Source organism: Triturus cristatus, chromosome 4_2 (genome assembly GCF_964204655.1).
Source record: "Triturus cristatus chromosome 4_2, aTriCri1.1, whole genome shotgun sequence".
Taxonomy (NCBI): domain Eukaryota; kingdom Metazoa; phylum Chordata; class Amphibia; order Caudata; family Salamandridae; genus Triturus; species Triturus cristatus.
In genome coordinates this window covers 979,101,592-979,126,540 of record NC_140586.1, presented here as the reverse complement: position 1 = coordinate 979,126,540, position 24,949 = coordinate 979,101,592, and the positions used below count along the sequence as shown (strand labels likewise).

At 45.6% G+C, this 24,949-nt stretch overlaps 1 long non-coding RNA gene and 1 pseudogene across 1 annotated transcript in view; both read left to right on the top strand.

The window, feature by feature from the left end:
• The window catches only part of LOC146839199 (uncharacterized), a 230,984-nt gene extending 211,883 nt beyond the window's left edge, over window positions 1–19,101 (top strand). The window contains exons 3-5 of the long non-coding RNA XR_014960805.1: window positions 17,275–17,346; window positions 18,020–18,073; window positions 18,581–19,101. This is a non-coding gene — a long non-coding RNA (uncharacterized LOC146839199). The remainder of the gene's footprint in view (window positions 1–17,274; window positions 17,347–18,019; window positions 18,074–18,580) is intronic.
• A 570-nt stretch (window positions 19,102–19,671) lies between these two features.
• LOC146839198 (uncharacterized) lies at window positions 19,672–22,518 on the top strand (annotated as a pseudogene).
• Window positions 22,519–24,949: the final 2,431 nt, after the last annotated feature.

Sequence of the window (24,949 nt, the reverse complement as noted above, 5' to 3'; positions counted from 1 at the left end):
TTTTCACCCTCTTTCCTAAATCTACTTTTCTGCACTTTTCTGCTTTCTGCACTTTCCTGCGTTTCTGCTTTGTTTCTCTTTTTTCCCCTTTATTCCTCCTTTTCCTCCTTTCCCGCCCGTTTTCCCCCACGGCCCCTGCTCGTTTTCCCCCACCCAGCACAACCAGCGCGACCGGCCCTAACCAGCTCCCCTCCCCGCTCTCGCCTACCAGCTGTCCAGCCCTCCCCGACCCCTACTTTATAGCGGCCACTGCGCCACCTAAAGCATGCCAAAGGCAAGCCCGTCTGTGCCCGTCCGCAACCTGACCGCGACCAGCACCAGGAACCCTGGACCTCCGCCCCGCCAACGCTACAACCCAGCAGCACTCCATGCACTCAACCCAGACCGTAACAACAACTGCAAGCTAGCTTCACCAGCCGACACCCACGGACCCTTCAGCTGTGACTGCTGCCGGCACACCTGCAGCACTGCCAAGAACATGGACCCAGCACAACCCGCCCATAAGAACACAACCGAACCGCAGACCCTGCAATGCATCCTCCTCAACGTCCGATCCCGCCACAAACATGCCACTGAAATCTGGACCTCCTCGACAGCACTATCCTGGACGTAGCGTTCTTCACCGAAACCTGGACCAACACCACCTCGGGACCATACATCGCCATCGCCATTCCCCAAGGATACAAGATCTCCAGGAAGGACCGCCCCACCCGCACAGGAGGAAGAATCGCCATCGTCCACAAATCCACCCTCCACCTGAGTACACTCCCCGACAAGCCCACAGACCTGATGGAACACCTTCACATCAAGATACTGGCCAGCCCTACCACCACCCTCCGAGGAACCCTCATCTACTGACACCCTGGACTCCACTGACCTTTCACCAACTCTATCACAGACATCATCTCCCTGCAGGCCATCGCATCCATCAACTACACCCTGCTGGAAGACTTCAACTTCCACCTCGACAACCAACTGGACCCCAACACCACATCCCTCCTGCACAACCTCCACAACATTGGACTCTGCCAGATCGTGACCGAGCCCACGCACTCTGCAGGACACACCCTCGACCCCCTCTTCACTACAGGAAACTTCATCACCTTCAGCCACACATGCGAACTCCCAGGGACTGACCATCGTTGCGTCCACTTCACCTTCAGAACACCTGCCATCCACAGACACCAGCACCTGCTCCCATGAAGAAACTGAACCAAAATCACCGAGGACCAGCTCACCTCCTCACTCAACAATTCCACCCCAACCATCGCGGAAAACGACGACCCCAACACCGCAGCCCGAACCCTGCACAGATGGATCTCGGACAGCGCCAACACCATAGCCCCCCTCAAGAAAAACAACAACACCAGCGCCAAGAAAGCCAGATGGTTTACCTCCGAACTTCGTGAGTCCAGACGCACTTGCCACCGCCTCGAAAATGCCTGGAGGAACACTAAATCCACAGAAGCTCACAACAACTATATAGAGCCGCCACCAACGCTCACCACCAACTCACGAGGAAAAAAGCAATTGAAGACAGAACCTCCACACACTCGCACAACAGCAAAGAACTCTTCAACATCATCAAGGAGTTCGCCCAACCCACTAGTGAGTCTACTGACATCCCACCCTCACAAGACCTCTGTGACATATTCAGCACCTTTTTCCGCCACAAAATCAAGAGCATCTACGAGAGCTTTGACGAAGACAACCAACACACTGAACCCTCACCAACCACACCCAATACCCGAAGCCAGCGAATGACAACTGGACAGCCCTCACCACTGAAGACACACTGAAGACAATGAAGTCAATCCACTCCGGGGCCCCCACGGACCCCTGCCCCCACCACATCTTCAACAGAGCCACCGACACCATCGCACCCATGCTCTACCACACCATCAACCGCTCTCTGGCGACCGCCTCGTTCCGTGATGACTGGAAACACGCCGAGGTCAACCCCACTCCTGAAGAAACCCTCAGCGGACCTCACCAACCTCAAAAACTACAGACCCATCTCCCTGCTCCCGTTCCCAGTGAAAGTCATCGAGAAAGCCATCAACAACCAACTCGCCACATTCATCGAAGAGCACAACATCCTCAACTCCTCCCAATCCGGCTTCAGAAAGAAACACAGTACGGAAACCGCCCTCCTCACCACAACAGACGACATCCGCACCATACTGGACAAAGGAGAACCAGGAGCCTTCATCCTCCTTGACCTCTCAGCGGCGTTCAACACAGCCTCTCATCGCACCCTAATACGCAGACTCCATGATGCAGGAATCCAGGACAAGGCCCTCGACTGGATCCGCTCCTTCTTCTTTGGCAGAATGCAGCAGGTCAAGCTCCCCCCTTTCCTCTTGGACCCTACACCTACCACCTGCATAGTCCCCCAGGGTTTCTCCCTCAGCTCAATGCTCTTCAACGTCTACATGGCTCCACTCGCCCCCATCGTCATAACCTACGGACTCAACATTGTGTCATACAGAGACAACACCCAACTCATCCTCTCCCTATCTAACTAACCCAACACCGCCAGACACAACTTTCGAGAAGGCATGGAAGCCGTTGCCAAATGGATGAAAAACAGCTGCCTACAACTAAACACCAACAAAACAGAAGTACTCATCATGGGCCCAAACCTCCATGCATGGAACGACACCTTGTGGCCCCCCGCCCTCAGAAACCCTCCAACCCCCATGAACCACGCACACAACCTGGGAATCATCCTGGACTTCGAGCTCAAAGTGGACCGCCAGATCAACTCCGTCTCGTCCTCCTGCTTCCACACCCAACCGCCTCCTACATAAGACCTTCAAATGGATCCCCCTCGAACACAGAAAGATCTTCACTCATGCCCTGGTCACCAGCAGACTCGACTACGGCAACGCACTCTTTGCCGGAATAAACAAAAACCTCACTAGCAAGCTATAGAACATCCAGAACGCCGCCACAAGACTGATCCTCAACCTACCAAAACACTGCCACATCTCCCAGCACCTGCGCACACTCCACTGGCTTCCCATCGAGGCTAGAGTCACCTTCAAGATGCTCACCGATGCACACAAGGCCCTCCATGACACCGGACCAGCATACCTGAACAGCTGACTCAAATTCCATGCACCCCAAAGGACCCTATGATCAGCCCAGCTCTCCTACGCCATGGTCCCCCGCACCACAAAGACCAGATCAGGAGGCCGCTCCTTCTCCGTCCTCACGTCCAGAGCCTGGAATGCCCTTCCGCTCCACCTCATACAACCAATATTGCTCCCCATCTTCACAAGAAACCTCAAAACCTGGCTCTTCGACAGACCCTCTCCTTGACGGACTAGAACTTGCACCCCCCCTAGCGCCTTGACGTAAGGATAGATGAAGCAGGACCTAGCTCAGTTACCCAGTTGCCTCAGTTTTGGAAACAAAAGAAACAGTTGATGTAAAAGAATTTCCTCTGAGAAGTGCATGGAGAAGCGTATGTGCATGTGCCGTGGTCGAGAGCTGATCTTTATATATTCACAACAAATTTCCACAACGTAGAATGAACCAGAAAAGTGGTGCTCAGAGGTAGAGAAGATTGTAACTGTTTTGAAGGTGCTTTGGATAGGTTTAAATATACAAAATATCAAAGGGGGAGTGAAGAGGAAAAAGGTAGAATCGCCCTCCTCTTGTTATCGTAATTCAACAAAGGGATTCTACCATGATCTACATGAACATATATATGTGCATAGGTGTGTGCTTAATCTTACTTAAGGTGTTTAAATGATGGTGTCTGGAAAAATCAGAAGACCTTCTCTTACAGGAAGGGCTGTGTTCAAAAAATTGTAAAATACCCCTCACACACTGAAACCTGATTCAGTGTCATGCTTCATCATTGGGGTCTTCCCGCCCCTCTACGGGACGGGGTGTGCTACTACCTACGTAGACGCGGGAGTACTTAATTTAGTGATTAGTGTATATGTGTAGTGCGTGGGATCGTGAAAAATACATATGTGATGGTTTAAAAATTCTCTGGCTAGTGGAAAAATATACTTTATTGACTTCCCTAGCTGAGACTAGTAAAAATGTTTAGGTGTAGATGGTGTACTTTGATGGGTCACTTTCTACAAGGTCGACATGTTTCAGAAGCCATCTCCTTGGCTTTCTTCCTCAAGACCAGAACGATTCCTGTTGCACCTCAATGGGTGATATTATAAATGTACATATGCCTGCTTGTCACAAGTACTCTTCTCTGAACCCTGGTCGGGCAATTTAACCAAAATATACCACTAGTATATCCTGTAAAATAACCTGAAATGAAAAACATTGTGGATGAACAATAGCTTTTTATCATTTATCTCCTCATATTATTCACATTACCATCATGTGGAAAGGATAATGCTTTCTTTCACTGTGATATATTTTTCTTGTTTCACCCTTTTGTGGGTGTTTTATAATGACTTTCACTCATAGGTTTGAATATAGTCTTTGAAATGATTGTCCCAAGAGATTTCTGGAATGAGTTAAAGTTGGTTGTAAACCGGCCAGTTGAGGAGCCACAGAGTGAAGCGCCCCAAAATAACCCAAGATTGTAATGCAAAAGTATAAAGAGTTGATAATTTAATTTAAAGACGAAGGTTTAAGAAAGTCAATTGATCAAAAATAATGAGAGCGACACAAGTTAGTGCAGATTTACACAATATAGCAAAGTCGGAGACCGGACAGAAGAGGGCACGTTGAAGTACTGGGTATTTTAGTCCCAGCGGTGCAGGGGCACACACCCTATGACTTCTGGGTTTCACCCTGTTCCGGACCTACAGAAACACAGAGTCTTCTGGGTGAAGTCAAAGAATCGTTTATTGGCTGCAGACCAATTACAGGTATCCTAGAAGTACACCAGCGTGTATGTTCTCAGGAGACTGCTGAAAATCATAGGAACAGGCTACATCTTAAATAGGCCTTTTCTGGCCCCAAGCATACATTCCTGAGTTTTATGAAACGGCAATATACAAGGATATGTTACAAAGAAAAGGCAGAGTCATGATGACCATCCCACATTCCAGTTCGGCCAGCCCACAATGATTTACACAACAAGGTTCAGATCCCACATTAGATTTACAGATCCCCCCAATAAACATGAGCATCTCCTGTTTTGGGAAGCAAGTCATAAAGCAGGAACAGCCAGGTGCGAAAGAGATTAGCCAGGGGCTTGTGTAGGATGAAAAGGGTTTTATGACGGGCCAAGCCCTGATACGAATCACAGGTGGAGAGAGGAAGGGGAGCTCGTGAGACCAGTTTGACCCGGGGCAGCAGAGCCAGCTGCCCAGGTCACAGAGAAGTCAGAGAGGAAGCCCATGTACTGTGAGGCCCGTATTTGCTCCATTATAGCCTATGTGAGGGCAATGACAAGATGGCCACTGCTTCCAAAATGGAACCCGCGTAGCGAAGCAAAATAACGTGTACGCAGTGCATTCATAGCTAGAACGATATATAAAGCACTCGTACGTGCCGCATTTACCATTTGCGGTTCGCTAATACCAAGATAGACAGAGGTAGGGCCCTGTTCCCTACGCGGTCCCGAATATTAAAGTACGACAGACCCTCCTTTTGCCCTTACATAGGCAATCACTATACTCATCTTAATCCGAGTCTAGGTCAATGTTCACAAAGTCATGGAGATGTTGCTGTAGCATCATCCTATTACTTAGCTCGTCCCTCGATACAGGTTTCCTTACACATAAGGTAGCACAGAGGCCACATATCGCAGGAGCACACTGTATGCATAGACAGAACAGGAAAAGAATGGCTAAGATCATTCCAATGACCATTAGAACTTTCCAACCCCAGGCAGATATCAATTCCCAGAACCACCCCACCAGTGACCAATCTCCCTTATCCACGTGTATGGATTCAGATATTTTATGGAGTTTGGAGATGGCTTGATACACTGTTGGAGCATTATCTGGTATGAAAATGCAGCAACTGGATTGGATAACCCTGCATACCCCACCGCGGTCTGCAAGAATAACGTCTAGGACCATGCGGTTCTGCAAAGTCATAAGGCGATCCGCTTGGAGCTCAGCTGTCAGATTACCAAGGGCACCAGCCGTTACATTGACGGTGGATTCAACCACACGAGTCAGCTGTCTCAGGTTCCTACTATTGACCATAGGTCCCCAAAACGGCAGGAAACCCAAGAAGAAATCTCCTGCTTCCTGACCGGCAGTGTCCTCCTTACTAATCACGCCTCTCACAACTCTGGTCTTGTGATAGTCGGAGGCAGCAGTAAATGTAGGCGGTAGCAGATTCGCAATATAACATGTGCCCGAGAAATCAGGGGGCAACCATGTATATGCTCGATCATTACAGATGAAATATGTACCCTTGGCAGTCAAAAACGCAGGGGAAAACTGTGACGGAAAAGTGTACGTTTCAGTACAGTCACTTCTTCCCAGTTGAGCTCTAGGATTCTGACCATTACCCTGTAAGCAGAACCGACCCATGTGGGGTACGACCCAGATTGGAGATGAGATTTTTCGCTGTCTTTCACCCAGACTAATACTATACCCTGTCGCGTTCCATCCTACATAAGGTCTCAGCTCTTCTTTGGGAATGGATGAGTATGCATCAATATCCCTGCTCATATCGGCAATTCCTCTCACTAAGGCTTTATTATTTGTACCAGGTCTGATGGAACGCGGTTGGCGAGGGGAGTACGTATCTAGAGCATAGAGAAACATGGTCTGGAATGCCCATGACGATCCATTGTAACTATATGGCAGCACCAGGTAGGGAATACCCTTGTTAATGGTATGTGGCATTAACCCACACACCCAGCAATTGGTCGTGTTCACTACTAGTTGGTGCTGGTGCAAGAGCTGGATGAACGAGTTATTTACGAACTCTGATCGTCTGGTCTGTTCGTGTTCAGGCAAAGGGTGAAAAGAGTGAGAGGAGGCAGTAGAAAGGGGTATAGGCTGTTCAGTGGGTGCAATGGGCTTTTGAGCAGAGAAAAACACACATCCTACAATAAACATCATTATACTACACAGTGCAAAAAGGCACAAAAAGACAAAACATTTACTTTTTACAATTCTACACATCCTTGTTTGAAAGTTCATTTCCTCAATCGGTCTCTCCATCTTAAACAACTCCATCCTCTACTCGGGCCGCTCGCGGCGGATGAGTTTCTTCTGCTAAGGAGTACGCCTGTCAGTCCAGGGAAACGCCCTAGACCAACCAGAACCGTTGACCTAACGTCTTCGGCCTGTACCCCAAAGTCTTGGCACCGCGACCCTGCGGCAGAACCCGGATGGTGGTTCGAAAAACAAAAATCAAGAAAGTCCTTCAGATGGGAGAGCAAAAAATGTCAAAAAGGAAAGAGTAAGGAAAAATCTTTATTTGTCCATGGGCCTTGGTCTCAAATTATAACGGAGACGGCCAGGTGCCGTTTGGTCTTGAAACAAAAGTTCAGGCTCAGTGGGGTCCAGTCGATTCGATGGCGGCACAGCTTCCTGCAGAATATTGTCACTCTCATGGACTGAAGCTGTGTCTTTTAGGCGTGCGTCACTGAATGGTACAAAACGAAGCACAGTGTCTGTCTCAGTGTCGGCGATACCCTCTTTGACCCACTGGTCATATGGCAGAGGCAAAGGGACTATTTTGCAGTGGGCACCATGAATCCAGTGCTTCCTCCCTTTTACTCGCACCGCTGATCTCGTTGACAGAAGCACAAGATGAGGGCCGATCCAGCGAGGTTCGTCGTTGCCCTTACGCTGGAAATTCCGGACCAGGACCCACGAGCCAGGGTTGATAGGGTGTCCAGGAGGTTCAGAAGCTTGGGGAAGAGTATCATGTACCTGTTGGTGCAAAACACGCAGTTTAACAGTCAAATCATACAGGTAATCGAGCAGTACTGGATGCTCTATTTCACTGAACTTCGTAGGCCTTGGCACACCCCATACGTTGGCCGGGCGGCCAAAGACTACTTCATAAGGACTAAGTCCCACTCGTGAGTGTATCGTCATTCTGGTGGACAGGAGTGCTAAAGGCAGAGCGTCAGGCCATTTAAGACCGGTGCTCGCCTGGATTTTGGCCAGCTTGAGCTTTAAGGCTCCATTGTAGCGTTCAACTAGTCCAGCTGATTGGGGGTGATTTGCAGCGTGGAATTTCTGCCTTATGCCTAAACCTTCACATACATTCTTCATCACTTTACCCACAAACTCACTTCCATTATCACACCATACCATTCTCGGCATTCCAAACCTGGGGAAAAATTCCTTCACAAGGGCTTTGGCTGTGGATAGGGCAGTGTTATCTTTCAGAGGATAAGCCTCTACCCATTTGGAGAAAGCACAAACAACCACCAGTACATATTTTAGGTTGTTGCATCTGTCCATGTGAATAAAGTCCAGCTGCAAAACTTCGAATGGACATGATGGGGGTGCAAAGTGACCGGCTGGAGTTGGGGTTCCCCTACCAGGGTTGTACTTCAAGCATACCATACAATTCTTGACCACATTCTCTGCACACTTGGGAATCCCAGCATTCTGCCATACTGGAGCCAACAACTTACAGATACCTTTCGTACTGATATGTGCCATTCCATGTGCCATAGTAACCACTGGAAGCACATATGCATCAGGCAACAACCATCGCTTATGTTCTGTCAGATCAATCCAACAACCATTCTCATCCAACTTACCCATACTCTCTCTCCACTTGCTTAACTCTTCTTCTGTAGCTTCAGCCTGAAGCGACTTCACACTCTCTATTGTGTTCTCGCACATTCCCACATCATTAACCCATCTTGCGGGGCCTGCAACATACATTCTAGTCTTCACATTCTGTGCTGTCTCTTTCGCGGTCTCATCAGCAAACGCATTCCCACGTCCAACATCATCTGTGACTTTCCTGTGCGCACTGCATTTCATGATCGCAACTTGCAACGGTAGGGTCAGTGACTCAAGGAGATCATTCACCAACTTGCCATTCTGGATTTTATCTCCATGTGACGTCAGGAACCCACGCTCTTTCCACAGTCGCCCGAAATTATGAGCCACGCCAAAGGCGTACTGGCTATCTGTGTATATATTCACTCTCATTCCTTCAGACAACACGCATGCTCTCGTGAGGGCAATTAATTCTGCTGCTTGGGCCGAATTATGTGGCACTCGTGCAGTTTCCACGACCGTGTGTAAAGTCGTGATAGCATATGCAGCAGTCGTGTCACCATTAGGGAGTTTGAAGCATGAACCATCCACCCATAAAGTACCATCACACTCAGTCAGGGGAGTATCTTTCAGATCCACTCTCCCTTTCGTTTCTTCTTCCGTTCTGAACAGGCAGTCATGCTGCTCAATCTCATCTGAGTCTGCTGGAATCGGCAATAACGTGGCTGGATTCAGCGTATTGCATCTTTTTATGTGTATATGATTCGCTAACAGTGTGAGTTCATACCCTGATAATCGCGCACTAGTCAAGTGTTGTGTCTTGGTCCTATTTAATAATGTGTCTACAGCATGTGGAACCATAACGATCAATGTGTTGTCCATTACCAGACCAGCAGATTGTCGGATAGACATTGCTGCAGCAGCTGTCGCTCTCAGACAGCTTGGCAATGCCCTCGCTACAGGGTCCAAGGTGGATGAAAAATATGCGCATGGGCGCGGTCTGTCGCCAAAAGGCTGTGTTAACACTGACAACGCACATCCATCTTTCTCGTGAACATACAATGTAAAAGGCTTGCTATAGTCAGGAGTGCCCAACACAGGTGCTGAACACAACGCATTGCGCAATTCCACAAAACTTTTCTGGCACTCTTCAGACCATGGGATAGGATTCGGTGTGTCTTTGCATGTTAATGCTAATAAAGGTTTTGCCAACAAAGAAAAACTTGGGATCCAATGCCTACAGTATGAAGTAATGCCCAAGAAAGCACGCACTTCTCTCTGTGTTCTTGGCACACTCAACTGTGCGATGGCTTGAATTCTTTCTGGGGTCAGTCTCCTTCCCTCCTTCGATAAGAGATGACCTAAGTAGGTCACTTCTTGTCGACAATATTGCAGCTTAGAGAGAGACACTTTGTGATGGTAAGCGGATAAATGGCGCAACAATGACAATGTGGCTTCTTTACAGATCTTCTCAGTATCCGCGGCTATTAGTAAATCATCCACGTACTGAATCAGGATAGCTCCACTAGGTAAAACAAGTACATCAAGCTGCGCTTTCAAAGCTTGACTGTATATGGATGGACTCTCGCAGTAGCCCTGGGGAGCGCGTTTGAAGCGGAAGCTTCGGCCTCCCAGACTAAAACCAAAAATGTCTCTGCTCTCTTCTGCAATTGGGATGCTAAAGAAAGCATTCTTTAAATCTATCACTGAGAACCATGCAGCAGAAGCTGGAATCATCGTTAACAAGGCAGTTATATCAGGGACAACCGGAAACTGTGGCACAACAATCTTATTAACCTCTCTAAGATCAATCACAAATCTGTAAACAGGTGGCTGTGAAGGGTCCGTTCGTTTTAAGACAGGTAAAATCGGACTATTGCAAATGTTGCCTCTTGTCTCTTCAATCACACCCTTATTAATCAAGTCGCTGACAATGTCTAACAATGCTTTCTGGCTTTCATTAGAGATTTTGTACTGGGGAATACGTGGCAGTCTGACATTAGCCTTTAAAGTCACCACGTATGGCGGTATCTCCAAGAGGCCCACATCATTGGGACCAGTAGCCCAAAGGGCATCCGGAAGGGATGACAATTCAGGTGGCATTGTATTTTTAGACAAGTACATAGGGGAAATCACTTTTTTGCCTAATGTAAGTTGTACTCCTGAAGGAGAACAATACAGTGTAGCCTGCAATCTTTTCAACAAATCTAATCCCAGCAAATTCTCACCACAACCTGTTGTTAGGATCAGGGGTGCTTTCAGTTCGCAAGGTCCAACAGAAAGTGACATGGGACTAGAAATCGGGTTCCTAACTGGGGCGCCAGAAAAACCTACTGAAACATTTATATCGCCAGACAAAGGTGCGCCAGGGAGTTTGGAATGCATTATTGAACTCTTTGCAGCACCAGTGTCTAGCAGGAAAGGCTCCGTTACATTTGCTGTAGTCACATCAACATACGGTCCACTCTGATCCACTGGCACTGAAACAACTCCCTCTCTCTGTCTATGGCTGTCCTAGTAATCATTATTTTCTGCATCGCCATCCTCCACATAATAATCATTATTGTAATACTGGGCCGTATTACTAGTCGCGTTAGCTTGCTGATCAAAACTATTAATGGCGTTTTGGGGCGGAAGAGGACGCGCGTTTTGGGGAACACTTCCACGCCCTCTGCCTCTAGGAGCTTGCTGACCACCTCTACCTCTGGCGCCATACGCATTACCGTTCCGTTGCATTAATTTAGGGCAACTATATTTAAAATGACCTTCCTCTTTGCAGTATGAACATTGGTTGGGACCTACAGGGACACGTGGTTGATAATACCCATTCATTTGCTGATTAGTCTGAAACTGTTGGGGTTGGTGATAAACACCTTGGGGTTGCCTATAATTATTCTGACCTCCACGTGGTGGATAGGCCTGCTGTAAAAGGACCTTTGTCTTTAATTCCTTCGTTTTCTTTTCTGTCCTATCTTTCTCGTCTTTATCTCTGTTTTCATAATACTGTGCAGTAGCCAGTATTTGCGCTGAAGAAGAAACAGCCCAAGAACTCTCTGAGTCTTTCAACTTTTTACACAGGTCAGGAAGTAAATTCTGCACGAACTTATCCACAAACAGCCGTTGGCCACCCTCAGTACTCATATCCTGCCCACTGTGGTCAATAAACGTTTCCTCAAACCTAGTAAAGAAGTCTGACACTGTCTCATCTTTCTTCTGCTTACATGCCGATAACTTGTCCCAATTTACGCGCATCGCAGGCATTAGTGTCTTCATATACGTGATTATTCTACCAGGCAATTCAGCTACTAAAGGCTCAGGTTTCGCGCCACCAGTTTGTCTTGCATCAGCAGCAATAATGTTAGCCCATGTATCCCCTAGTTCTGCATCGTGATCTGCATTACGAATTGACCCCCATAGAGGCTGTGGAACAACATTACCAAACAACATGTCTATATCGGCCAGGTTCATAACGCATGACCCTGCCGTCTGTGACAACTCTTTATAATAACCTGCTGGGTTTTTACGGGGATCAGGCAATGTCTGTTTAAGTGCTAACACCTCAGAGCGCTTCCATGGAACATGCACCCAAACACGTTGGAAATGCGCTGGCACAGCGGGGTTATTGCCGACAGCTGCAACTGCTTCCTTCCATACCGGGGGAACTTCTCTCATGGGATATTGTCGCGCTTTTACCTTTTTCCCCGCAAGGACATCTTGCTCAAACAATGACTGATGACAATCATCATTCCTAAAGGAAAATACGACCGCAACTGCTTTATCTATATCGCGGTCCACAATTACACCAGTTCCGAAATCAAACCTCACTCTACACAATTCCTGCGGGCTCGGATTTTTACCACTATCCTCCAATTCCTCACAGAGAAATTCGCACATTTTCTCAAACACATATCTCTGTTTTGGGGCATCCCACTGATGGAAGACATTGACAACTGATTCCACATCATACAATGAAGGGAAAACAATCCATCTACGCGCCATGCTATCTATTACCCTTTTCTCATCAGGGTTAGGCAACTGACTACGCAATTGCTTACGCCGTAAACCAGGAGTCGCACCAGATGACTCAAAGAGAGGCGACATTAACGTAGTAACCACATTAGCTAAACGCTGTCGCGCTGAAGGAGAAGCTGAAGCGGAAACAGGGGGAAAAACAGAGGGAAGAAAAGAGGATGTAGAAACGGGTACTGGAGTGGTGCAAGGAAGAGTGTTAGGGGAGGCAGCTGCTGGATTAGGCAAAGTCGCAGGAAGTGCGGGGGCAGTTGGAAGCACAACTGGCAGCCCTTGAGAGGGTTGCGTTACATGGATAGGAGCCGGCTGCACAGCAGCTGGCGGTAACGGCAAGGCTTGTATTATATCAACTGGAGGTGGCATATTCACAAGCTGGGGAGGTGCTGTGGCATTTTGAGCATACGGAGGTGGTGAACTCAACAAATGTGACATCAGGGGATCTTTTTCCTTTTCTTCTAACTCATTCTGCTTAGAATGTGGTAAAGCTGGGTAACATTTGTCAATCCCTAACTTACGCTGCCTGTGCATTTGCTCGCTCATCTGCTCCTCCTCATTGTCTTTAAATTGTACAGCTGCTTGCATTACTGACATACCTCTCTCTCTTTTATTCTTCTTCGCTAGCTTAATTTCCTTCTGTTTGGCTTCCTTTCGCCATAAGCGGAAAGAGTCAAACATCGCCGGCCGGGCTTTCTTCTTAAACAATTTAATTTCCAAATTATCTAAAATATCGGTATCAAAACTACCATTTTGGGGCCATTTTAAAACACCGTCTTTCCTGGTGTAGTGGATCCACACTTCATTATATGCAATTGGGCCTACGCCATGTTTTACATAGAGCTCATAAGTTGGAGTTCCAACCGGAGGAACCGGACATGATTCTTCCAGCTGGAAACCTTTTCCACAACCCAGACAGAATAATCTACCAAATAGTCCAGAACCAGGCATCTTCGCTCACTAGTCTAGATCCAAACGTCAGAGGATTATCGATTACGATATTCTCGTGAATACACGAGTCCTCTGGCTTTGGGGTTTGCAAACACCAAATCACCAAATTACCAAATCAAACCAAACGATCCCGAAGGATACCAAAACAAATGGGAGACGCTCCACTTATACTTAACTGAATATTGCTGATCGATGACGTCACCAGAAGACTCTCTCGATTGTTTCGCTCTCTCAAACTCGTCAAGGGTCCAAAACAGGTCGATTAATCAGGGCAGCAGTCCTTCGTAGCCGTCGGGACGCGGAGAACCTCGCAGAAAAGACTTTCGGACCACGTCGACATGCAGGGGTCGATGAAGTGGCGGCCTTCCTCCGGAATTTCCACACGAAGCTCCTCACGAACCTCTGGCTTGGACTGGTACCGCTGAAATCGTCCCGAGTTGGGCGCCAAACTGAAGTACTGGGTATTTTAGTCCCAGCGGTGCAGGGGCACACACCCTATGACTTCTGGGTTTCACCCTGTTCCGGACCTACAGAAACACAGAGTCTTCTGGGTGAAGTCAAAGAATCGTTTATTGGCTGCAGACCAATTACAGGTATCCTAGAAGTACACCAGCGTGTATGTTCTCAGGAGACTGCTGAAAATCATAGGAACAGGCTACATCTTAAATAGGCCTTTTCTGGCCCCAAGCATACATTCCTGAGTTTTATGAAACGGCAATATACAAGGATATGTTACAAAGAAAAGGCAGAGTCATGATGACCATCCCACATTCCAGTTCGGCCAGCCCACAATGATTTACACAACAAGGTTCAGATCCCACATTAGATTTACAGATCCCCCCAATAAACATGAGCATCTCCTGTTTTGGGAAGCAAGTCATAAAGCAGGAACAGCCAGGTGCGAAAGAGATTAGCCAGGGGCTTGTGTAGGATGAAAAGGGTTTTATGACGGGCCAAGCCCTGATACGAATCACAGGTGGAGAGAGGAAGGGGAGCTCGTGAGACCAGTTTGACCCGGGGCAGCAGAGCCAGCTGCCCAGGTCACAGAGAAGTCAGAGAGGAAGCCCATGTACTGTGAGGCCCGTATTTGCTCCATTATAGCCTATGTGAGGGCAATGACAAGATGGCCACTGCTTCCAAAATGGAACCCGCGTAGTGAAGCAAAATAACGTGTACGCAGTGCATTCATAGCTAGAACGATATATAAAGCACTCGTACGTGCCGCATTTACCATTTGCGGTTCGCTAATACCAAGATAGACAGAGGTAGGGCCCTGTTCCCTACGCGGTCCCGAATATTAAAGTACGACAACGTGTGGTTTCCTGTCTGCCTCTCTTTTACCGTTGCATCCAGAATTTTTTTTCTCAAGGTATCGGTTTTACTAACCATGGCAATATAAATACCTAAAATATTAATAATGTGCAGAATAAGACATGGGAAACGGGAACATGGCTCAGATGGCACAGAATGTGATGTCTCAGCCAATGGTCCCAGCCCTCCTGGCCTCTGTGCCGAGCATGCAGAATCAAAGGCAGTCGAATTGGAACATTCCTTCAGGCCCGATGGCCCAATACAGAATAGAAGGCCAAATTCACAACAAATTTAAGATTTCAACAAAATTCTTCAGTGATTAACAATGATTTTCCACAACGTCCACTTACACTAGGAGTTTCTACTGAACTGAATCAGACACAATGACAGTGCCTGAGACGGGAGAAGGATTGCATGCTTGGTACAGTCCTAGAGGAAGACCAGAGCAGCCCTTTTGTAGAAGAAGTAAATGGGAATCCGGCATCAATAAATGTGCTACCCGTTCCACAGTCAGACTGACGGGAGCTCCCAACCCACCCCTCTTGGGAAAGGAGTCTAAGTTGTAGGCATTTCTAATAAACAACTAATAAGCTGTCAGCAAATGTTCCTGTAAACATTGGGTCATAAATGAATGGCCAGAAACTTAAACTGTGATTAAGATCCAGTTATTATGTTAGGGAATAACCTTGTAAAATGACTTGTGTAATTTACTGTGCACCGGATGGTGTTGGTATTCAAACACGATGTGAAGACTCTATATTACAGAGAATTTACCTCCAGATTTAAATTGCGCGAAAAATCAAGAGGCTTGAATTTTACAGGAAAGAAATCTGGATTAATTAAAAGTGCAGAGCCAGCTTAAATCACAGTGAAACCGAATGCAGTGTGTCCACACACTCCTCAGTACAACCGTACATGTGAAGCAGAGGAGGTCATACACCTGTCATAGATAAAATTATTAAGCAGGGCATTCTAAAGGAAGCGATATGGAGCCCATGTAACTTTCCAATCCTGGGATTTAAAAAAACAAGTGGATAGTTGAGAACCTGAGAAAAAGTAATACTATTGTAGTCCCATGTATTGTATGGTCCAATCTCTGGCTTTCAGGTGAAGAGTCACAATTAATTATTCATTTTACCAAGGGAGTGGTCCTTTAATGGGCAGTATTACCTGCTATGGCTGACTATAAGGTCATTACACTGTTTGCCCTTATGAGGGCAGAATGTGTTAATTAATAAAACAAAGGTGTCCCAGAGACCGAGGGGGTTGAAACACTTCCGGTACTCCGAAGCCTTTGTATCACAGCTGTTGCTGTGAATGTTAAACAATTAACAGCCGCATGCAGGACCATGGGGGTTAATTGTTGAACATTCACAGCAATAACTGTGAAAGGAGGCTGAAGTCAGCCTCTGGTTCTCCCTGGGCTTGGCTAAACTTTTTATCATTCAGGTGAGACAGGGAAATGCAGAAGATGAGCAGAATCCCCCCTCCCTCCTTCCGAGACTCTAGTGACGCTGCAGGAGGAGGAAGGGGGGAGGCTCCTCTGTGCCCTGCTGCAGGCTATATCTTCTGCCTTCTCCTGCCCAATCTATATATTTCGGAAAGGTAAGGGAAAGAGAGGGGCAGAGGCTGTGTATTATGCCATTGTAATGTTGAGAGCAGCGGGTCTATATCAGGTTGTATCGGCTGCTGCTGCTCCGTTGTCTTCAATGGAGGTCTCAACATTTCAATATTCTAAGCTTTGTCTTGCAAAGGATTTATTACAAATTATTGTCCTTGGGTCGCCGTCCTGTAGGGCTCACAAAACACTGACCCTCCGCATCATCCCTTTAGATAATTTATAAATAAAAAGCGCCAACACATTGATGCCTCGTTGCTTACATTGCTCAGCATTCGAACTCTGCATCAGCTTGAACTTGAATCGCTGTTGCTCCAAGAGCATGGTTTATATAAATATAAGAGTGTGGTTGACTGATTTATGAACGGTGGACAGAATTATGTACAAGGACTTTAACATACCTTTTGTGAACCAGATTGTTTTGATTTGCAAGTTTCATGGGCTGTAAAAGGAAATATGGGGGTTATGAAGACGTGGACTGGGTTGTTAGGGTCTGTTCTCTGAGACTGTGGGTGCACTCCATATTCACAGAGACTTTTTTCAGCAAGGGATCATGGTTCTTGGTGAACCAAAAAGTATTTATTCATAACCATAGTTGCTTCACAATGGCCTCCAGAGATCAAGAGATTCTTTTGTTTTAGAAGTTCAGGACAGTTATTTGGAAAATGTGATCAAGTGTGATTGTCGTCTGATGTAAAACCATTTCTTTACTACCTTTCAAAGATATTCTTGGATGACCAGGCAGTGCAGCGTGGCTGCCATCCTTGGAGGAAAAATAAATAATATAACTGTCCGGTAAGGATTCCTATAACTCTAAGTTTCCTTTGCTCCTGTTTCTTCTTTCTCTATTCCCTTTCCTGATCTCTGTTTTTTTTTTTGTCTCTTCAACTTCAACATTTGACTCCCTCTGTGCACTATTCTTGTTGTTATCAAACTTCTGAAAATCACCTGATGGAGCCACATTCCTCCCGGAACATGTTGGGGGTGTAGTGCAGATCCAATTCTTTTTTATGTCAGTTTTGCCAAGCAGTTCCTTAACTATTGGCACATTTGTCTCCTCCTCTACACCATGTGATACCATCCTCCCTCTGTCCGTTCTTTTGGCGTCTTTTCTCTCTGGATCTGACTTCCATCTCTTTACGTCCTCCCATCCTGCCAGTTTCTGTCTTGTCAACTACAAGCAAAAGAACCAGTACATGTACGTGGACACACATGCACACAGGGCTTGCTTTAGGGTGGTGCGACAGGTGGAGCCGCACCTGGTGCTGACCTTGGGGGCACTGTGTTTAGAAGTAACTTATGGGTTCACAAGCATCTGCTGCAGAGTTTCCTGTGCTGGACCCCTGTGGTGAGAGTGAAAGATAGCCTTTTTTCTCTTTCCTCTGTTTTGTGTTTTTCTTTTCTTGACCCTTTTTGTTTTCCTTTACTGTTTTCCTTTACTGTTCTGCTGTTTTTTTCTCTTTTTCAGGTGTTGCAGTGGCCGCGTCCTATCGGAGGAGTGTGATGAGTTCTGGTCCACCAAGTAAGTCCTTATCATCCGCACAATTTGAAATAGTGAATTCCACAGAGCAAACTGGACACGGCCTCAGTCTACGGTGGCATTTAAAGCACTGAGTGAATCAAGGCCAATTCCTTCGTTCAATAAAATGTCTCTTCCTAGATCACTGTAAAAAAAATGAATAGATTAACAGTCTAGGTGGGCAGAGGAGTTCATAACATCTAATAATTAATTAAAAGAATTACAAATATCTCACTATGACGCCAGCCTTTGCCATAAAAATTGTAAATTGATAGTGTTGGCTGCTTCTGAGAATCTGTGTTTCTTTCTTAAATATTCACTTCTTTTGCTCTCACATCCTTGATTTCCAGTGATCCCAAGCGCTCGATCCACACTGTTTTACCACTATCAGAAATGCAACTCAAACTGATTTCCTATCTTGTTTTTGTTAATACTTTCTTTGTGCAAAGTATAAGGTCACAAATATTTTTTCTTTGTGTTCATTTACAATTTTTGACTCCATTTCTACAGGTGACAGAAGCATGAACAGAAAAAAGAAGGGTTACATTTTGTGAAACACAACAAAAAGGATTATTTCAAGGAAAGTTAAAACATTCTCGAGTTCTAGAGGAGAAACACATTCTATGTGCCTGGAATGGTGAGGAACTTGGAGCGGAAAAAGTTGCTGAATGTGAAAATTGTCAAATCCCTAAAGAAAAATGACCATAAATGTTTGCCAAGTGTTAGTAACTGAGATTGAGGAGAACATTGGGCACAATTGATACCCAAGCAGTGCACTTGAGAATACTCAGTTATGCATACTCTGTTTGATGGTTTATGAGAAATGCTTTGGACACCCAAACTCTCCCCAACAGATCAGTATCCGTAGACGTGATGTGATGTGACAGAACTGCCAAGAAGACTAATACCTTTAGTTTACAAGCGCAAGCTTTTGTTTCAGTCTCCTGTGATTCAGAGGAGAGAAAACATTGTTTAAAAGAGAGTTATCATAAATGTTCTTTCTCAGATGTCGTTACAGCAAAGATCCTGGATTATCATTTCCAATATATGAAGATTTTCCCCACCAACTCTGTCTCTTGGGTTAATCCGAGTGGTTTCCAAGTGTCCCGTACTTCCAAAGTCTATCATGCCCCTGCCTTAGCCTTAGCCGACAAGTTCAAAAAGCATGCACTGGCACAAAAAGCTATAAAGGGGACAGTGTTATGTTATGCTATTGATAATTCATAAACCATCCTGGCATGCCCTAATCACCTGTCATTACTTGTATGAACAAATACACTTAACAGGCAAACACTAAAGCCCAAAGACCTCATCAGTGCTTTTAAAACTCCTAATTCAAATGTGATGAAGTGAAATCACAAAATCACCGGCATAACTTGGAGAAAATGAATCCATGAGGAGCATCGTAATAAATACAAGGTGCTCCTTGGCAAACGTTCATAAGACAAGTCAGATAGGTGGCTTCAAAGGTAGGAAAATGATCTCCAGATAAAAACTATCATTAGTTAAATACAAATGTTAAGAAGAGCATCTGCAGTGTATTTTAGAAGTTAATGCTGAGTGTAACATAAACAAGAACAGACTCTGAAATCAGATTCAGTCTTAAGATGGCATGTATCCAGGAACAAACCCAACTTGGAGAAACAAACAACTCGAATAAGAGCAATGAATGTGAGAACAGCTTTAGTTATCAATCCCACCTCACTGGACATGAGAAAACTAGCCCTCGACGAAAACCCCATCAGTGTCCTGAATGCCAGAAAGGCTTTAGTCACAAATCCTCTTTCATTCAACATGTGAAAATCCACACTGGGTACAAACCTTATCAGTGCTCTGAGTGTCAAAAAAGATTCAGTCACAAACCCAATCTCACTTCAAATGAGAGAACCCACACTGGGCAAAAAACTTATCAGTGTTCTGAATGCCGTAAAAGATTCATTCAAAAATACGGTTTAATTGAATACAAGAGAACCCACACGGGACAAAGACCTTATCAGTGCTCTGAATGCCAAAAAAGTTTCAATCACAAATCCGGTTTAACGGTACATCAGAGAATCCATACTGGGCTCAAACCCTATCAGTGCTCTGAATGCCAGAAAAGCTTCAGACAGAAAAAGACTCTCACTCACCATGAGAGAACTCACACTGGGCACAAACCGTATCAGTGCTCTGAATGCCAAAACACTTTCTATCAGAGATACAGTTTAATTCAACACGAGAGATCTCACAATGGACAAAAACCTTATCAGTGTTCTGAATGCCAGAAAAGCTTCAGTCAGAAAACGACTCTCACTCTCCATGAGAGAACTCACACGGGGCAAAAACCTTATCAGTGTTCTGAATGCCAGAAAAGCTTCCGTCAGAAAACGACTCTCACTCACCATGAGAGAACTCACACGGGGCAAAAACCTTATCAGTGCAAAGAATGCCAGAAAAGCTTCAGTCAGAAAACGACTCTCACTCACCATGAGAGAACTCACACGGGGCAAAAACCTTATCGGTGTTCTGAATGCCAGAAAAGCTTCAGACAGAAAAAGACTCTCACTCACCATGAGAGAACTCACACTGGGCACAAACCGTATCAGTGCTCTGAATGCCAAAACACTTTCTATCAGAGATACAGTTTAATTCAACACGAGAGATCTCACAATGGACAAAAACCTTATCAGTGTTCTGAATGCCAGAAAAGCTTCAGTCAGAAAACGACTCTCACTCTCCATGAGAGAACTCACACGGGGCAAAAACCTTATCAGTGTTCTGAATGCCAGAAAAGCTTCCGTCAGAAAACGACTCTCACTCACCATGAGAGAACTCACACGGGGCAAAAACCTTATCAGTGCAAAGAATGCCAGAAAAGCTTCAGTCAGAAAACGACTCTCACTCACCATGAGAGAACTCACACGGGGCAAAAACCTTATCGGTGTTCTGAATGCCAGAAAAGCTTCAGTCAGAAAACGACTCTCACTCACCATGAGAGAACTCACACAGGGCAAAAACCTTATCAGTGCTTTGAATGCCAGAAACGATTCAGTCAGAGATCCAATTTAATTGGACATGAGAGAACTCACACTGGACAAAAACCGTATCAGTGCTCTGAATGTCAGAAAAGCTTCAGTGGGAAATCTACTCTCTCAAAACATGAGGTAACTCACACTGGGCAAAAACCTTATCAGTGCTCTGAATGCTGGAAAAGCTTCAGTCACAAATCGAATCTCTCACAACATGAGGTAACTCACACTGGGGAAAAACCTTATCAGTGCTCTGAATGCTGGAAAAACTTCAGTCAGAAATCCAACCTTACTGTGCATGAAAGAACCCACACTGGGCATAAACCGTATCAGTGCACTAAGTGCCAGAAATGCTTTCGTCAGAAAGACCATCTCATTAAACATGAGAAAACTCACACTGGGCAAAAACCTTATCAGTGCTCTGATTGCTAGAAAAGCTTCAGTTGCAAAGCTAGTCTCTCTAAACATGAGAGGACTCACACTGGGCAAAAACCTTATGAGTGCTTTGAATGTTGTAAAACCTTCAGTCAGAAATTCAAACTTACTGTACATGAAAGAATTCACACTGGGCATTAACCGTATCAGTGCTCTGAATGCCAGACAAGTTTCAGACAGAAAAAGACTCTCACTCACCATGAGAGAACTCACACTGGGCACAAACCGTATCAGTGCTCTGAATGCCAAAACACTTTCTATCAGAGATACAGTTTAATTCAACACGAGAGATCTCACAATGGACAAAAACCTTATCAGTGTTCTGAATGCCAGAAAAGCTTCAGTCAGAAAACAACTCTCACTCACCATGAGAGAACTCACACGGGGCAAAAACCTTATCAGTGTTCTGAATGCCAGAAAAGCTTCAGTCAGAAAACGACTCTCACTCACCATGAGAGAACTCACACGGGGCAAAAACCTTATCAGTGCAAAGAATGCCAGAAAAGCTTCAGTCAGAAAACGACTCTCACTCACCATGAGAGAACTCACACGGGGCAAAAACCTTATCAGTGTTCTGAATGCCAGAAAAGCTTCAGTCAGAAAACGACTCTCACTCACCATGAGAGAACTCACACGGGGCAAAAACCTTATCAGTGCTTTGAATGCCAGAAACGATTCAGTCAGAGATCCAATTTAATTGGACATGAGAGAACTCACACTGGACAAATACCGTATCAGTGCTCTGAATGTCAGAAAAGCTTCAGTGGGAAATCTACTCTCTCAAAACATGAGGTAACTCACACTGGGCAAAAACCTTATCAGTGCTCTGAATGCTGGAAAAACTTCAGTCAGAAATCCAACCTTACTGTGCATGAAAGAACCCACACTGGGCATAAACCGTATCAGTGCACTAAGTGCCAGAAATGCTTTCGTCAGAAAGACCATCTCATTAAACATGAGAAAACTCACACTGGGCAAAAACCTTATCAGTGCTCTGATTGCTAGAAAAGCTTCAGTTGGAAAGCTAGTCTCTCTAAACATGAGAGGACTCACACTGGGCAAAAACCTTATGAGTGCTTTGAATGTTGTAAAACCTTCAGTCAGAAATTCAAACTTACTGTACATGAAAGAATTCACACTGGGCATTAACCGTATCAGTGTTTTGAATGCCAAAAAAGTTTCTATCACAAATCCGGTTTAACTCAACATCAGAGAATCCATACTGAGTTCAAACCGTATCAGTGTTCTGAATGCCAAAAAAGCAATAGTCAGAAAAAGACTCGCACTCACCATGATGTGGAAATATGGATTTTTCTGGTCAGTTATGTCCCCTATCTTGGACCCCAACGGTTCTATGTGCATGTCACAAGTACATGTATGTTCCCTCCAGTTCCAGTTATGAAGACGCAAATACATGTGCGTCCACCGTTAACATGTCCTCTGTTGATCCGCCATGAATGGGCCGGATATTCCATTCCTAAGTACGAAAGGCCACCGCCTTTATATGGTTCACTTATGCCATTTTACAGTCCAGGCAAGTAGGCCCTGATTCTGTCATCAAACTCTTCTTGCCTTCTGCCTCTGAAAGCTCCAGTCTGAGCCTGCATCTGTGACCATGAACTTTGTCTCATTCCCTGCGCGGCTCACGAAGCCTGACATCAGCTTACTGCCTGCCAAGAACTGTATTTCACCTTCGAAAATTATCTGCTCCGCTCCCTGCCCAATGCATTCCTGTCTAGTAGCTTAAGTAAACATTCTGCCAGTTACCGAGCAAAGGCCCGGTTTCTCTGTCTTCATGCAAGTAATTCAAAGCCCTATTACTATGGAAGATTCCGCCCTCGCATCTAGTATAGACACTTAGACGCTTGTACACGCACTAACAGTCAGTATAGTCAGTATAGAATAAGATTCTACTCGAAGAGACCTCTCTTTTGGATAACTAGTTCTTTAAACATAGGATGTTAGATATGACTTGGGATTAGGTTGACTTGACCCTCCAGACTTCTGTCGCCACATGTAGAGCTAAATGTCAAGTCCCCTTCACCCCCTAGTTGCACGTCAATTACACGTCATGCTGCTGCGCGCGCATATCTGTCACCACTATCAATTGTTACGCCTCTTGTATTTACCTCACTGTAATGCCTACTGTATAAAAGTAAGTGATTGTTAATAATGTATGTACTTCACTTCCTGAACCTTCGTGGTGATGGAACCTGGAGCAACCGATTATAATCGACCACTGGAATGACGCCCAATCAGAACCTCTAATACCACGGATTCTGCCTCTTATTTACTGAGCTATTTTATTATGTTTCTGTATCAAATTAAGTCCCGGTAATTAAATTATTTACCACAAGAATGGCGCCCGAACAGGGACACTTTCTCATCTCACGCGCCGGCGGTGCGTTGCAGGCCCGGTCTCCTGCCACAGCTGGACGGACAACAACGCGTACCAGCAGGATTTCCTGTATCTCCCTCCGGTCAAGCGGGGGCGACTGAGGCTGCGATCAACACCCAGACGAGGCGGTGAGAAGTGCGAAGTATCCCGACCAGAGCCTAGCTGAGAGAGCAAGATCCGAGGTATACAGAGGCCCACCAGTTTTCCGAAGCCCCAAGTCGAGTCCAGTGTCCGAAGTGTTCGAGTCGAGTCCAGTCCGGTTCAAGTTTAGTCCAGATTCCAAGGCCTTCCGTTCCGAGCTACCCGGTGAGTACCATTACTGGGGAGGCGTTCTGGCGTGCACATAAGTTGTGCCGGTCCAGACGGGTTTGGGTACACAAATCCGGTCTGCACTGTTTCAGCAGTGTATCTGTACTGTTTAGCAGTATCTAGTATATCAAGTATATAAATTCAGAATAATTCAGTTCAAGTCGAGTATTATGTTTAGTGATTAAGTTTTTCTTAGATCGTCATCATCATCGTTGCTCAGTTAAATGTTAAATGTTAAATGTTTTAATAACGTTCTGCATATTGTGGTGTGAATGACTGTTCATTATTGTGTTTAATGTATTAAGTTTGTTCAAAATCAAGTATCAGATCAATTTTCAATATGCCGCTCTTTTCGAAATTAAGACAGATCACAACAAGAAAAGGGGTACTCGAAGAAGCCGTTCCTATTCCTCCTAAGGACACTCCAGGGCACTTCATGTATCATAAACATGGCTTAGACGCTATATTATTTCTTGATTTATGGGTAGACTACACTAAGGAATTACCAGAAAGTCAGAGGTGGCCCGCGGCTGGGACCTGGGATGCAGAGTGCATCGTGAAAGTAGAGGAAGAATTATGGAAAAAGAAAGCTAGACAATAACAGAAAGACGCCATTGAATTATGGCGTAAAGAATGGTATAGACGTACAGAAAAAGCACGTAGACAGGAAGAGAAGAGTAAAGAGAATTCAAATGAAGTCCGAGAAAATCTATTAATTGAAGAAGGTGC